The sequence below is a fragment of the Symphalangus syndactylus genome, chromosome 10 (assembly GCF_028878055.3).
Source record: "Symphalangus syndactylus isolate Jambi chromosome 10, NHGRI_mSymSyn1-v2.1_pri, whole genome shotgun sequence".
In the NCBI taxonomy this organism is placed as follows: Eukaryota; Metazoa; Chordata; class Mammalia; order Primates; family Hylobatidae; genus Symphalangus; species Symphalangus syndactylus.
In genome coordinates this window covers 130,403,763-130,420,114 of record NC_072432.2, presented here as the reverse complement: position 1 = coordinate 130,420,114, position 16,352 = coordinate 130,403,763, and the positions used below count along the sequence as shown (strand labels likewise).

The 16,352-nt window shown below is 46.8% G+C and overlaps 1 long non-coding RNA gene across 2 annotated transcripts; it reads left to right on the top strand.

Annotated features, from left to right (window-relative positions):
• The first annotated feature begins 10,368 nt into the window (after nucleotides 1-10,368).
• On the top strand, nucleotides 10,369-14,947 carry LOC134731606 (uncharacterized). 2 transcript variants are annotated; one of them, XR_010114024.1, is made up of 4 exons: nucleotides 10,369-10,533; nucleotides 11,124-12,522; nucleotides 13,463-13,587; nucleotides 14,376-14,947. It is a non-coding gene; the product is annotated as an uncharacterized lncRNA (long non-coding RNA). The 2 variants fall into 2 exon arrangements; XR_010114023.1 differs by having other exon boundaries at nucleotides 10,369-10,627.
• The last annotated feature ends 1,405 nt before the right edge of the window (nucleotides 14,948-16,352 follow it).

Sequence of the window (16,352 nt, the reverse complement as noted above, 5' to 3'; positions counted from 1 at the left end):
GCAGCCTTCCTGGTTCCTGCTGTTCCCTGTTATTTTCATTTCCCTGTAATTCGAGGGGACAGGTGAGATGTGCTTCAAAACACTGTAATCATATTTTAAATGGAAATGAAATGTGTGAATTAAATGTAAATTACAGTAGAATGGAAGGACAATCACTATTAGTTAAGGTCTGACACCTATTTTTGCAGACCTTTCCCAAACGCCACAACTTGTTTCACCACACGTGTGATAAGAAGTTGTAATTATGTGGCAGCTGCTTCTGCAGTCGGGCTGATGCTGGTTACTGGATCATTTGTGCAAGGGGGTCTGGATATGGGACTGCGTATGTATTTTAAATAGATATGGACTGCTGTTGGTAGTATAAAATTATCTAGAAGAAACGATATTTTTATACGAGGGCTGTGGAAAGAATCCTTTTCCTCCCCTAGTTTTCCCTTTGGAAAGGTAAGGTGGTAATATAAAGGGACACTTTTATATAGTCCATTTATTCACGGATTCTCCATTTGCTTTTATATTGGAAAAATATGTGCTGTGCCAATGAGTTGCAATTTTGCCCTCAGTCTCGGCCTGCCTCCCTCCCACCTAGTGCTAGAGCTGTGCTGGTTCCCAGGGGAGCCCCTGTTCCTCGTGTGTAATCGTTCAAAGAGCATTTTTCAAGACAGTACCAGCTCTTTGTTATAATTTCTTGCATGATAAAAGGAATAATTTTATTATCTAACTACCCAATGTCATGTCAAACAGCAAAAGAGATTGAAAAGGAAAATCACTCAATTCCAATCAATCCAGTCTCTTGTTTCGTTCGTGGACAGAGCGACTGGTTGATTGACTACACCTTCAAACTTTCTAAGCCATTTCTGGGGGTGTTGCAGAACTCTCAGGGACGAGGGCAGAAATATGGGAAGATCAGTAAACTCATTAACAAGGGATCTATTTACATGCCCATTGTTGATTCCGGTGTTGTTTGCTTCAGCCAAACTCCCCTGTCTCCACTGGAGTAGCCAGCAGATAATATAGGTTGAATAATCATGTGTGTCATTGAGTTTTACAAATCTTGCATTTTCAAAGCAACAGAGATGCAAGTGCAGTCAATATTTAGTTCTTAGGGACATTTGCAATTAAGGTAGAACGTGAATGTCTAGCCTGTGATAAGCAAAGGTTCTGTCTTAAAGATTCTCAGGAATCCTGCCAATCCCCACTCTGCACTTGACCTTGGAACAGCTCCCCACCCTTGATCCTCTCCTAGAGGCCAGCTGAGGGCTCCAGAATAGCCCTCAAAGCACACACCCTATCACAGCCTGAGCTCACGTTTTAAATGCAGCTCTCATCATAGCATTTGCTGCCCCGGTGAGAAACCTTCAGTGGCCTTGGTGAGAGGGAGTCGAGTCCCTGCTGTAGCCACCCGGGGCTGTTTCCCTTTCCAATACTCCGAGAACCTTCCCTCTGCTCAGGCTTGCTTCTTGTCCTCAAATGTTTGTCTCACCTTCTCTGTCTGGTTATCCCATTTACCCCTGAAAGTCTCTCTCAGACTTCTCTTTGGGGACAAAAACCTTCCCGAACCACCTGCAGGCCAAATCAAGTGCCTGGCGTCCTACTGTCACTACCCTGAATCACTGCTGATTTTACAGACATACATCTCCCACCTGCTGGGACCCACACCAAAATGCCTGGTGCCATAAGCATATCTCCTGCAAGACTTCACAGTCAACCAGAAGTCTTCTAGGTGGTGGTCGTTTCTCTTTGGAAACTGGAGGTGCTAAAATAAATAACATGAATAAGCGCCAGTGTTTGAATTCTCCAACTGTTTTTTTCTCTTGGTGACATCATCCATCTTCTTTCTTTCTTTTTTTTTTTTTTTTTGAGATGGAGTCTTGCTCTGTTCCCCAGGCTGGAGTGCAGTGGCATGATCTTGGCTCACTGCAACCTCCACCTCCCGGGTTCAAGCGATTCTGCTGCCTCCGCCTCCCGAGTAGCTGGGATTACAGGTGTGTGCCACCATGCCTGGCTAATTTTTGTATTTTTAGTAGAAACAAGATTTGGCCATGTTGGCCAGGCTGGTCTTGAACTCCTGACTTCAGGTGATCCACCTGCCTCGGCCTCCCTAAGTGCTGGGATTACAGGCGTGAGCCACCTTGCCCATCCTTTTTTTTTTTTTTTTTTTTTGAGGCGGAGTCTCACTCTGTCTCCCAGGCTGGAGTGCAGTGGCACAATCTCGTCTCACTATAACCTCTGCCTCCTTCGTTCAAGCAATTCTCGTGCTTCAGCCTCCCAAGTAGCTGGGGTTACAGGTGCTTGCCACCATGCCTGGCTAAGTTTTGTATTTTTAGTAGAGATGGGGTTTCACCATGTTGGCCAGGCTGGTCTCAAACTACTGATCTCAAGTGATCCGCCTGCCTAGAGCTCCCAAAATGCTGGGAATACAGGTGTGAGCCATATGGGAGAGCCCACAAAAGAAGACTCAAAATGTTCCTTTTCTGTACAGTCCTTTATTGTTATTTATTTATTTATTTAGAGACGGAGTTTCACTCTTGTTGCCCAGGCTGGGGTGCAACGGCTCAATCCTGGGTCACTGCAACCTCTGCCTCCCGGGTTCAAGCAATTCTCTTGCCTCAACCTCCCAAGTAGTTGGGATTACCGCTCCTGGCCCTTCATTTTTAAAATAAATCATAAAACTGCTGTACATGACAAAATGTAAACCCTGTTGAGTGTCTTCTTTTTGATTGTATTACATCTACTACCAACTCGTTTATGTTCATTTGGAAATAAAATTAGTTGGCAGCCTGTGTTCTAAACGCAAATCTGATCATGACTGTGCTCCTTTACCACAAAACCTTCTGGCTTGGTGTTAAGAAGATTGGTTAGGATAGGCAAAAAGGACAAAAGGAAAAGTTCCATGACCTTGTTGGGATAGTTAAAGGGAAAGGGTTTGTGTTTCTGGAGACCCCTTCAACTCTTAATATCTATGAAGTACAGAAGATATTCATATTCTCACTATATAAATGAGGAAGCTGATTCAGAGGGCAGATCTAAATAAGAGAAACTAAGGCAAGGAGAAATTGTGGGTGTTCAGGGTCACAGAGTTAACTGCAGCCCTGAAACCCGGGAAGCTTCTGTAGATGTCAGCATGCCTGATAGGCATCAAAGAAGCAAAGTCGCTGTGTATGAAACAGATTTGGTGAGTATCCCACGAGAACCATGATTCCTGGGCAATGTATTATTAGGAAGCTTGGATGTTTCTGCAGAAGACAGTAGTACTGATTGACATTTCCTTGGGTTGCAGGGGTGAGATGGGATGGGGTAAGGACAGCTCTTGGCACTGACCACACCCACCCCTGGCAGCTTCCACATCACTTGCTAGAAAGTGAGTTGCCAAGTGTCCTGGCTTGAATTAGGAGTCAAGAAGATGCAACCAATCGATGCACAGAAAACTCAGCCGCCAGATCAGCTCTTTCTAGTAATGCAACTAGACAGCCCCTACAAATCTGGGATTTATACTGGTAAATCTTGGTCTCATGAGGGCCCAGCTCAATTTGTGCAGAAATTCCACCAATGGTGGAGAGTTGATTTAGTGTCAGAAAAGTGTGTTTGAAACAAGTGCGTTTTCCTTTACGAGTCTTTTAACATCAAGAGAGAAATAGAGCTGATTGCAACTGATTTGTGTACGTGGCTGTTTGTGTGAAGTGTCACAGCATGTTTGATGGGAACATAGAAACAAAGAAGGAGAAAGGACAGAAATTGCTCTTCTGGAAGGTTCAGAGCAGAGAGTACAAGAAAATGCATCTTACAGAACAGGGCTTGGCCCTCCAGGTTACTGTGCATTGAATCTGGACTCAGTCCCTTAATTGCTGTGCGATTAACAGCAAGTTGCTTGAGGTCTCTAAGCTTTGGTTTCAACATCAGTAAAAGGGGAATAATGAGTGTCTACCTTATGGGCTGTGGGGAAGATTAAATCAGTGCATCTGATTTTCTTCTACTTCAACTTCCTCCCTAAAAGCTACTTCCAGGAAAAGGCCTTATAAAAGTCAATCTTACTTAAGCATAGCAGTCTAATGATGGTTTTTTTGGAGTGTGTCCCATATGGGAGAGCCCACAAAAGAAGACTCAAAATGTTCCTTTTCTGTACAGTCCTTTATTGTTATTTATTTATTTATTTAGAGACAGAGTTTCACTCTTGTTGCCCAGGCTGGGGTGCAATGGCTCGATCCTGGGTCACTGCAACCTCTGCCTCCCGGGTTCAAGCAATTCTCTTGCCTCAACCTCCCAAGTAGTTGGGATTACAGGCACCCGCCACCACACCCAGCTAACCTCGTATTTTTAGTAGAGATGGGGTTTTGCCACGTTGGTCAGGCTGGTCTTGAACTCATGACCTCAGGTGACCTGCCTGTCTTGGCCCTTCAAAGTGCTGGCATTACAGGCGTCAGCCACTGTGCGAGTTCTTTATTATTTAAAAGACACTTGCAACCGTCTTACCGCATTTAACTACCTCAAAGAGTCCCATGAGTTCTATAAGTCAGGTGTTATTTATTCCTTCTTTAAAATGAAACATGGACATAGAAAAGTAAATTTCCAGAATTCATATTTTTGTTCCTTAAACATAGTTTGAGGGATACATAAATGACTTATTAATAATCACACAGTTGATGAAGTACGAGCCTGGGATGAGATTTTGTGTTGTCTGACTCCAAGTATAGTGTATTTAATAAGGGGAAAGAACTTTAAGGTACAGAAAAGACTAATTGCAGAATTTCAACATAAGTGAACACATCAAAGAGTGGAGGGTTTTTCCAGGGTCTCTGCTCTAACATTCTGCAGAAACCCAGCTGTCCATGGAAAGGCTCACCCCTGCCAAGATGTATTATACCAACGGCAAGGCTTTCAACCTTCTCTTGGTCTTAATCTTTCTGAGTGTGTCTCCCTTCATTGTCTGTTGTAATAAATAAATTAGAAAATATGTCTAGAAAACAGTTATGGAAAATATGTCTAGAAAATAATGTTAGAAAATAATAATAGACATACTACAAAATATAATAGAAATGTCTCGAGAATAATATTAGAATATGACAATGAATATATTTATCTATTGTGATGTAATAAGTTACCCCAAAACTTAGCGACTTAAAACAAATCACATTTATTATCTCATAATTTCTGTGGGTCAGGAATCTGGCCATCCCTTAGCTGGGCTCTCTGCTTCTGGGTTGGCCGTGAGGCTGTAGTGAAGGTGCTGGCTGGGCCTGCAGTCATCTCCAAGCTTAACTGGGGGTGGATTGACTTCCAAGCTCATCAAGAGGTTATTGGCAGGGTTCAGTCCCTGTGGGCCTCAGTTTCTCAGTGGCTGCAGGCTGGAGGCTGCCCTCTTTGCTATGTGAGCTTCTCAGTAGGGCAGTTCACCACACGGCGGCTTGCTTCATCAAAGAGAGAGAGAGAGAGAGCAAGTAAATATGAGACAGAACTCGCAGGCTTTTGTAATCTAATCTCTGAAGAGACAACCCATCACTTTTGCTGTATTCTGTTAATTAGAAGTGAGTCACTAAATCCATATCACACTCAAGGGGAAGAGATTTTACAAGGAAGTGCATACCAGGAGGTGAAGATCAGTAGGCGTCCTCTTAGAAGTGTGCCTACCACAGGCCTCCTTTGTAAAGAAGCCTTCAGGGCCAGACCTGATCTCTAATAACTTCATTTGCTGGTTTCTATTTTGAAACTGGTAGTCCTATTTAGAACTTTGTGATAGCAGTTGTGAGGGTGTTATCTCAATAAAGCCTCTAGCCAACTGGCTTTACAATGGAGCAACTGGAATGAAATCTGAGTAATACATCAGTAATGTCCAAGATTGGCTGGAATGAATGAAAATGGGTGTGCCTCAGCATTGGGTAAACCTTCAATTCTTTTTTCTTTCCTTAACTCAATTTGCTCTGATGATATATGAAACCATAGGCCACACTTTTTCAAAACAGCGACAGGGAATTTCTTGTCCCTGTATCACTACCCCCTGCAAAGGTAGGTAGTCTGAATCCAGGAGCATGGGTACTGATGGGTCTTGGGTCTCAGGTGGTGGTGACTGCAGACAGAGAAGCCATGCTCTGATCAGCTTGGCCCAGCAGATATTCCCATGGGGACAAGTCCAGCGTGCCTTGAAGTAAGAGTCTGTTGCAGGCCAGTAGTGTGGGGTCCCACACACCCTGATGCACACCATCAATTTGGAAAGTCCTTTTTATTTTCATTCTTAAATGCTTCTGTTGGCTGTTTGTTTTACGAGGAGTTAGTTTCATTAGTGCCACTGAGTCCGTGTGTTCACCCACCACACTCGAGCCTTGCACTGATATCACTCTTTCCCGTGAATGTACCAGGCCCTGCAGAGAACACGTGAAGTCCTCATGGCTTGCCCTGACCGGCAGGGGACTAGCAAGTTCGTGAAGACTTCCCTGTGTCTGTGTCTCTCTCTTATTTAAAAGCCACGATGTCTCCCTGTGTGTCTGCAGGAGATGCCAAGGTCTTCACAGTCCAGCCCTAGTCTGCCTCTCTGAGACTCTCCAGCTGCCTGGCTGGACCTCCTGTCTACACAACAGCTAGAATCCCATGCCACTGGGAGGTGTTGAAACAAACCATGCACTTCCCAGGCTTTGTTGCTTTGTTCACACTTTCCCTTTACTTTGGAACAAATGTCCTCCCTCCTTGATGCCCTCTGCACGTCTCTGCCTAGCCATCACTGGTCCATCTGTCAAGGCCCAGCTCAAATGTCCACTCTCCTTTGGAGCCTCCCGACCTCCTCTTCAATTTAGGTGGAACACACGTGTCTATAGTAGCTGCCATGGGTGCTGCACCCGAGTCTCTGTGGCATTTACAATATTTGCACAGGCAGTGTGACTTCCAATGGCCAGCACCAGCTACTCTACCTGGGGGTACCTCCCTAGGAGACCCCTCTACCAATGACTGTTGGTTCCCCACCCCTGGACAGGATATTTCTGAGGCAAGATAGCCCAGAGAGGTCTCCCATGGAGCTGAGCTCCCCCGTCTGGTGTAGTAACTGGTGAATGAACCCTGCCTGGCTTCCTTCCCTCGCCTAGGTCACTTCGTCACTCCCCTATCAGTGGTTTCTCAGTTTACTTCGAATGATCTATTTGTACTTGAAGCTTTGCTTTGGAGTCTGTTTCTGGCGAACCCACACTGAAAACAGAGCCCCTCCTCCGTGCTTACGCTCACTGTGTACATTTATTACAGCCCTTACATTGTACTTGCGGGTATCCAGTATCGGGCTCCTGCACAGTGACCTCCTTGAGGGCAGAAACTCTGCCTCTCCAAGGCCTGGTGCAGTACTGGGCATACATCCGGTGCCCATACTTTTGTTGAGTTGATTCTCTTGTGCTCATTTCCCTAATTAATTTTTTTTTTTTTTTAAGCTTTCATGGGGGCTGGTTGGAGCTTAGGACCTCATCTTGCACTAAAGAATGAAGCGATCCAACCATCTTGGCAACCACTGCTCTACTGCTGTCACAGCCCTTTGGGTGAGAAGTTTGCCCAGAGCCTTAGGTAGACAGGTGGTGACAGTGGCTGCCCTGTCCTGGCCACTCTTTAAGAGACTGTGAGGTTGCATCTGTCCTGACTTGGTGTAGCATCTGACCTCACCTGCTTGATCCTGATTCTATTGTTACAAATGACAAATTGGGAGGAAAGTAAAAGAGCTATTGAGAATAAAATCTCCTCCTGCCAAGTGGTAATGCCCCAGAAAGAGGGAGGACATATCTCCTGTGTCATTATGGGGATAAATTAGATGTCTGCTGAACTACTCCCTCACATGCTCACTGGTCAGATTTGGGATTTCAGAGCAGAATTGTCACCCTGTCTGAGAGAAAAGCGTTTAGCAAGGAAAGGGGAGGAGACTGGCATTTTGGAAGGGCAGTTAAGTTCTCAATAGAAAGTCTTTCCCACAGCATTATTCTGTGAAGACGCTGTTCATTTATTTATTTTATTTTATTTTGGTTTATAATTACTTTACTTTTTAAAAACTTTTTAAAAAGTTTTTTTGAGATGGAGTTTCGCTCGTTGCCCAGGCTGGAGTGCAATGGCGTGATCTCGGCTCACTGCAACCTCCGCCTCCCAGATTCAAGTGATTCTCCTGCCTCAGCCTCCTGAGTAGCTGGGATTACAGGTGCCCGCCACCATGCCCAGTTAATTTTTTGTATTATCAGTAGAGATAGGGTTTCTCCATGTTGGCCAGGCTGGTCTCGAACTCCTGACCTCTAGTGATCAACCCATCTCGGCATCCCAAAGTGTTGAGATTACAGGCGTGAGCCATCACACCCGTCCTATAATTACTTTATTTCAGGGGGAAAGAGGAAGACACCAGGAAGTTCTTCACCAGCCAGAGTATCACACTCCTACCAAGTGCATCTCTGCGAAGACAAAACCCCATAATGCAAGAAACATTCTGAGGATGTTTACTGAGCTCCGCAATTGAGAGAAAGGTCTGTGACTTGCTGGAGGTTGGGAGGAGGCTGGGTGCCCTGGCAGCTGGGCTGCATGGTCTGGTTGGCTCCCCAGACTGGTCTAGTCAGTGCCCCACCTGCCTTTGGGGATTGAGAATGTTTCCCATGGGGCAGGAGGATGAAAACAAGGCCTCCTCTTAGCAGGGCTGATGAAGCTCCTCCTTTTTCTCCCCTGAGTCTCTGTGGGGTTCACATTTGTGGGCACTTCCCCTGGGAGAAGCCCAACTGAATCATCCACTGAAAATAGGTTTATGGTGCACAGAAGGATTTTTTTCAGTAGCAGGTCCTTAATGAATTGTTACAACCTTGGGCACAATAAAATGAAGACCAATGCGGAGCATATGGAGCGTGCAGAGTTGCCAATAGTATTTTTGGGAGGACTATACTTTGTTCTGGGATTAATCTTTCTTACTTTGCTTTTTAAAATTAAGATGTCTTTCTTTAAGAAGTATAAATATATGGTAGCTTTTTTTTTTTAATGTTTTTACTTGGCCAAATAAAAAAGTTGGCAACCCTATCATTTTCAACACCCTCTTTAAAAAATATTTTAAAATAGGTATGTGATATACAAAAGATAGGGAACTGATTTATAGGAAGAGTTTAAGTCCCCACGAAGTCCTCACCCAACCCTGACTTTGGACTTTGTGTGAAGAAGTACACTTTGCCCTCCATGGGCCTGGCTTTCCTTATCTGTGAGATCAAGGAAGAGACTGGGCTGTCTATTCCATGCAGATCAGTTGAGAGAAGTCACTGGAAGAAGACAATTTTATGGGAATTATGGAAGGTTGGGAAGAAATGGTCCTTGCAGATGAGATTAAGTTAAGGATGTTGAGATGGAAAGATGATCTTGGATTATCCAGCCAGGCCCTAAATGAAATCATATGTATCCTTACAAAAGGGAGGTGGAGGGAGCTTTTCACACAGAGGAGAGTGCAATGTGAAGACAGAGCGTGAGATGTGAATGTGAAGATACCGGCCTTGAACACTGGAGGGATGAGGCCACAAGCCAAGGAATGTAGGGGCTACCAGACTCCCCCGGCACCTCTGTGGGGAGCACAGTCCCACTGACAACTTGATTTCATCCCAGCGATGCTGATTTTGGCCTTCTGACCTCCAGAACTGTGAGAGAATATGTCTGTGGTTTTAAGACACCCAGTTGGTGGCCATCTGTTACAGCAGCCACAGGGAACTAATGCAGGAATACAGACGGCAGGCTCCTTTAGAGCAGGATCTAATTACATCTCCCCAGCAGTGCCTTGTCCTTAGCATGGAACTGCCCATAGCTGCAATTGAAATGTATTAGCACTTCTCCACTTACTTAAGGTAAATCTTTTGAGTCTTCTTTTCTGGGGCCTGCAGATATTTCCTGTTAACTAGGATCTTAGGGGACACCCAACCATGGTTCTTTCTCAACATCATCTCTGGAAGCATCAAGTGTCTCCTTGACATCACACACCAAAGGCTGCGCTTTCTAAGATATTGTTTAGGACTTAGGAGAGGTATGATTTTTAGCAATGAGCTGAGAGATGGGGGTCCTTGCCACAACCTCCTTCCCACATTGCTATGACAGCTTTGTGTTTTTTTTTTTGGTCCCAATTCAGTTCTGAGTAGGACCTGGTTTGCTTTCAAACCTTATAAATGGCTACTAAAGATTGAATTGTGTACCCCGAATTCATATATTGAAGTTCTAACTGCCAGTACCTCAGAGAGTGACCTTATTTGGAAATAGTGTCCTTGAAGCTATAATTAGCTAAGATGAAGTCATTAGGGTTGGCCCTGACCTAGTTTGACCAGTGTCCTTATAAAAACGCAGAAGTTGGACAAAGACACACCCACAGGGAAAGCACCATGAGAAGATGACGGCAGAGATCAGGGCGACGCGAGTACAAGCCAAGAGACACCAAGGTGGCCAGCAGCCCATGTGAAGCTGGAGGAGAGGCCTCGAAACAATGCTCCCTCACAGCGTTCAGGGGGAACTGACCCTGTCCACACCTTGACCTTGAACTTCTGGGCTCCAGAACTGTGAGACAGTACGTTTCTGTTGTTGAAGGTACCTGGTCTGGGGTGCGTGGTACTTTGCAGCCAGAGTGAATAAATCTGGTGACACTGACCTGTGCACTGTATGTCTTGTCTGTAGCTTGCTGGTAAATGAGGGAAAAAGCAGGGAATCAGGGGTGGCGGAAGGGTAGGGGGAGAAGGGAGTAGGACCAGAGCAGCTTTAGAAGTGCGGCCTTGAGTCTGAGCAGGAATCCTTCTATGTCCAGCTTTGTGTCTGCTGCCTGTGATAAGAGGGCCGGCAGAGTGCCTCCCCAAGCCACCTCCCTGTCCTGATCCCTCCCTGGGGACCCAACCTTTTCCTCTAGATAGGGTCAGCTAAAGAAAGTAACGTTGCAATCACACCTTCCAAGCTGCCTCCTCCTTCAGTCTCTCCCTCACCCCCGTTCCCCCTTGTTTCTAAGTGCCCAGCCTTCTCCGAAGAGAGGCGACCATCTGGTTAGTCCTTGTTTACTGCACACCCTGCCAGTTTGAGCTTATTAATCATATTTACCCAAGTATCTTAATTACTCCCTGTCTAGCAACTTGCTTTGCACTCAGCTGTTGACCCCTCTTTTTTTTATTCTTTTCTATCATTAATCATAGGAGCAGCGTGGCTAGAGGAATTCCTGCAGCTTAGATTTCGCTGGCACCGTTACCACTCCCAGAGAGGAGCGGCTGGAGTTCACGGCTGGTTCCCGACAAACTTCCTAATTAATCTGCTAAAGATCAGAGGAGGACTAATAGGAGCTGAAGACTGTGTGCGAGACCACCCCTCCGCCCTCTCCCTTTGTGTGTGCATGTGTGTGTGTGCGCGCGCGCGCATGTGGTGCTGAGCTTGGCAGGAGAGAGAGGGCCTCACCAGCGACAAAGCATTCCTGCTGCTGTTGCTGCCACCTACCTTCCCTGCTTTGGGAGGATACATTTTCTCCTCTTGCTTAGAAGTTTAAGGGAGTCACCCAAGCCTTCTCCCAGATACAACAGTGGAATAAAATATCTTCCAACCAACTTTTTTTTTTTTTTTTTTTTTTTTTTTTTTTGAGACGGAATCTCACTCTGTCACCCGGTTGGAGCACAGCAGCGTGATCATGGCTCACTGCAACCTCTGCCTCCCGGTTTCAAGTGATTCTCCTGCCTCAGCCTCCCGAGTAGCTGGGATTACAGGCGTGTGCCACCCACCACGCCCGGGTAATTTTTGTATTTTTAGTAGAGACAGGGTTTCACTATGTGGGCCGGGCTGGTCTCAAACTCCTGACCTCTGGTGATCTGCCCACTTCGGGCTCTCAAAGTGCTGGGATTACAGGCATGAGCCCCTGCACGCGGCTGCAACCAACTTTTTTGTGGAATACAGGATCTTGATGTTTGGGTGCCTGAAGGCAGAAGCTGTTGCACATGGAATGGATTAAAGTTTTCCCCTCTGCAACCAAAAATCCTTGGGGTCCCAGGAGCAAAAGATGCTCCAGGACACAGGACAATTCAAGGAGGCCCGAGGTGATATTGAAGACTGCAGAGACGTCCAGCTCGGTCGTGTCTCCGGAGGTGTCCAGACTTTGCAGACAGATGTTGCACATAAAGAGCTGAAAAACCGAGGAAGCTGAGCTGGAGAAGGAAGTCACTTCTACTCCGCCTTGACCTGCGTCTGATGCTATGGGGCCTCTTAGGGTTACCTCATGCTTCACGCACCCCTTTCTCTGTTCCTCAGCAGAAAGCAGGGTGTAGGGAAGCGGGTCTGTGCCTCCTTTCTCCCTGCCAGGCCTGACTCTCCAGGCCGAGCGACACCATTAAGGAGTATAATTTGTTGATCCAGGCTCTCCTTGCTTTTCAGTGCAGAGTGGCATCGTTTTCTTTATGACCTCGTAAAGTCACAGCCGAGAGGCCGATTTGGAAAACAAACTGCCTCAGGTTGACAGATAATTAGATACAGGGGACATATTATATGCCTTTGCATATAAATGTGCTCTGAGGCGTGTTGGTTCATCTGAAGTTGAGGTTAAAGGCGCGCCAGGTATTCCTGACACATCAGGATATATATTTTCATACAGTCTCAGGCGCTGTGTTGGTTTTATAGGCCTTTCATCCTGGTGCTGACGGATGGGGTGTGATCGCCACCCAACTTAGAAGAAAGGGACTTCCCTTGCCCAGGGGCCTCCTGGTGTTTTTGTTTTGTGTTCTCCCTCTCCACCCCCACTTTCTCTCCTTCCTTGGGAAGGGAACTGTTCTTTGGGCCTAGGATTCTGCAGTGAGTGACTAATGGCCTGAGTAGGAGGGACCGGGACTCATTTTTCTTTTCTGGACTCTAATAGGCCCAATTAATTCAGCTACAACATGGGCCCTTACAAGCCTGGGACAAGCCTGGGTGGAATTCTATATTGAGGGTAAGAAAAGGGATGGAAGTAGATGTTTTCCAGAAGGTTCTGTGGACTCTGGGGGTGACCTGCGGACAGCTGCTGCTGCCCACTACCTGGCAGTTTGGCTATGTGATACGTGTCGGCCTTACAAGGAGATCCCCCTTACCCTGGAATCTACTTTAGGGGAGCAGAACTTGAGCCTCAGGCAAATCAGCGACAAGAGGGAAGCTTTGCTTTTTCCTCCAGTGGCAGGGAGCACTGGGCTGGGGAAATGTCTTTTTGAAAACAAAGTTCCAGTTGCATTCATCCACAGGAAAATGTAAAGAGCTTAATTTAATGCCCTCTGGGAGTCATTTCGGTTTAAAAGTGGCATTATAGCTTGTAGCTAGAAGAATGGGCTTAACGGTTAGTCACCTTCTGTTTGGGCATGTCATTTAATCTCTTCGAGGCTGTTTCTTCATCTTAATATATGAGTGAGAAGGTAGTACCTACCTTATAATGTTGAGAAGATTAACTTAGGGAAAACACGTAGCGCAGGGCTTCACCCATGGTAAGTATTTCAAAACGGTAACTATTTTTAACAATGACAATTCGCAGAGTTAATCCTAATAAAAAATGATTACAGAAGAGGATGCCTCCACCCACAGGAAGGAGCCAGCACGGTGGGGAGCTGTTTGACCAGGGGAGTGTTCTCAGCAGCTGCCACACGTGGAGGTGTGGAAGTAGCAAGCAGAGTTGGGGGAGGAGGGGGAGCCCTGGTTCCTGCGAGGCCTGGGTCCTGCTCCTGCATGATCAGTGCGCAGTCTTGAGCACGGCACTCCCTCTCTTCCCGGCTTATCGTCCTCATCTATGAAATGAGGGGCTCTCTGAGGGTCTGCCAGGGCCGCTGTCTGATCTGTGACAGGGTGGCATGTGGTGTGGTATGTGATGCATGTTCCTGCCTGCGGGGAGGCCCTCTCCCTTCCCCCACCAGGCCTCTGGGCAGCACTTGCTGTCATCCTGGCTTCTGGAACAAGCCTGTGCTGTTTTCCAGGCCAAATTGGAGGGCCGAGGGGGTCTATTAAGAAGACTTTGGGGAGATAGTGGAACAATTCTCTGCTTGAAATTACCCTCCTCTTTAAATCTTGCCATGGCCCTATTAGAAAAGCTAAGGGGGCAGGGGGAGAGGAGCGGGCGGGGAGAGGAGAGAGAGAGAGAAAAAGGAAGAAGGAAAGGGAAAGGTAAGAAACCCCATAGCCCGACCCTCAGCCCTGTTGAAGGAGATGATATAAATAGAGTCGCTGTCACTTTGATGAATTAAATCTTCCGTTAATTAGGACGCATCGATTTAAGGGTTGTCCAACCAGATAGTCCTTTTCCCTTCCCAGCAAGTCATAGCTCAGGGAGGAGGCATGAGAGGGATCGTTTTCTGTGTCTGTCTTGATTGCTGGTTTCTTTCTTACTAGGCTTCATTAATTATCCTGGAATGTGGTCACCCAATTTTCTTCAACATGGGCCATTCTCCTTTCAGCAGGATCTTGGCGGTGGACTGCCACGGGAGCTCTGGGGAAAAAGGACCAGCTGGACTCCAGTACCTCCTGAGAGATCACCACCCTCCCTGCCTCCAGCTCATGCCCAGCTCTGAGTCAAACAGACTCTTCCTGTTACACTGCGAGGCTGTGCAAACCTTAAAGGGCAAACACAGTGAGGGTCTCTGACTTGCTGTGTGGACAGCCCACTCTCTGACAGCCCAGATCATCTGAAGCTATCCCTGGGCTGGGAGCTGGAAGCCATTCTTGTGAACCACTCCTTATACCTTGAGCTAAGCCTCTTTGGGTCCCAGAAGTCTGAAGCTCCAGCTGCCTGGCAAGACTGAGTCTAGATGATTTCTTGAGGACCAGTAGTTTGGCATTTAAAAATACTGGATTAACTGCAGTGTAAACTTAGATTGCATTTCAGATTGTAAACAATGACCCCAGTGCTTCATGTGACGTTAAATCAGAAATGAGCTGTTAGCCAAGCTAGTCCTCTTATGAATGAGCCCCTAACCCTGATCCAGGGATCGTTGAACGAAAATCATCAAAATGATTTATCTTCACTTTACCTATTATCTCACAAGAATCTCATTACTCAGGGAAAAGAAGGGTGTTCTTCAGAGGACGGAGGGCGTGGGGAAGGGGGACTTCCTTATAACTCAACTTTCAGAGGTAGCTGAGTTGTAAACAGATGGAACAAGGTGTGTACGAGAAGCCTCTTAGATTTAGTCTTTCATATCAAGGCTCTTGCTGAAAATCCTGGCACAGCTGTGAAATGAGGGGAGCTCTGACACACAGAGACGCCCTCCTTGCCTCGCTAACCTTCCCATACACAATCATGTGCACCGAGAGCAGGTACCAATACTGAAAATGCCTTCCTGGAGTTTCCTCAGCTTAAACCTTTGACAGCTTAGCAACAGCATTAAGTGAGGAAGGAGTTTCCTTGACCTGGGGAAGAAGAACCAACTCGTAAACATGGAACTGTGCCCACTGCCTCTTCCTTTGCTCTGTGGATTGGCTGTGGTTCTGCCCTGGCACTCGGATGTCAAGTAGCTCCAGCTGCTTGGGAGGAAGCCCAGCCTGGGTCAGGTGGTCATAAGCAAGAGTCCCTGTCCTGTCCCCGGGGTTGGCCTCCCTCTGGGGTCCAGCATGGCCCTAGTGCTGAGGCTCCCACTGCTGAAGAATGTGCCCTCTCCTCTTTTCATTTCCATACCAAGGGGATCTGCAGGGTAGAGGGCAAATTATTCTTAGCAGATTGGGGCTATGGGTAAACCGGAAGGGATGAGGGAGAGAGGAGAGAGGAGAGGAAAGCGAAGGAGAGGGGAGGGCAGGGGACAGGTAGAGGAGAGAGACAGCAAGAAAAAATAGAAAAAAAAAGGAAATAAAGGTTGCAAATACAAAGAGAGATTAACAAGGAGTAGAAGAAGGGAGGCAGAAGAGGGAGAAACAGAGAAGAGGAACAAAGAAGACATTTCCAAAAAAGACGTGAGCACACCAGGCAGGAGGTAGAAAAGGAACAAGGAGAAAGGAAGGAAGTGAGACAAGCTGGGGAGAGAAGAGGCAAAGGCAGCCAGGGGCAGGGAGAGGGGAGAGAGGAGTGGGAAACTCCAGGGAGTACAAGGAAAAAAATGAGGGAAGTCAGTGGGAGGAAGGTGAGGAAGAGGAGAGAGAACAGGCACTGGGTGGGGAAGAGGCGAGCCGGAGAAAGCCTGTGCTGTGTGGATTATTGTGTGTTTGTCATCTGGAATGGTATAAGCTGTAGGTACAGCAACTCCCGCCCATGATTTATGGTCCCTGTCAGGCAGGGACCGCGCTTTGTCTGCTGTAGCGTGGACGATGAATGCTCCGCTGTCATCCCAGCCTGGCCGGCCTTTCTCTCTCTCTGCTCCCAACGCTGGCTCCCCATTTCACGCCAGTGAACATAAACAATCTTTTGTAAACCTGACAGTCACACTTGCTTCTTTGGAAGCATA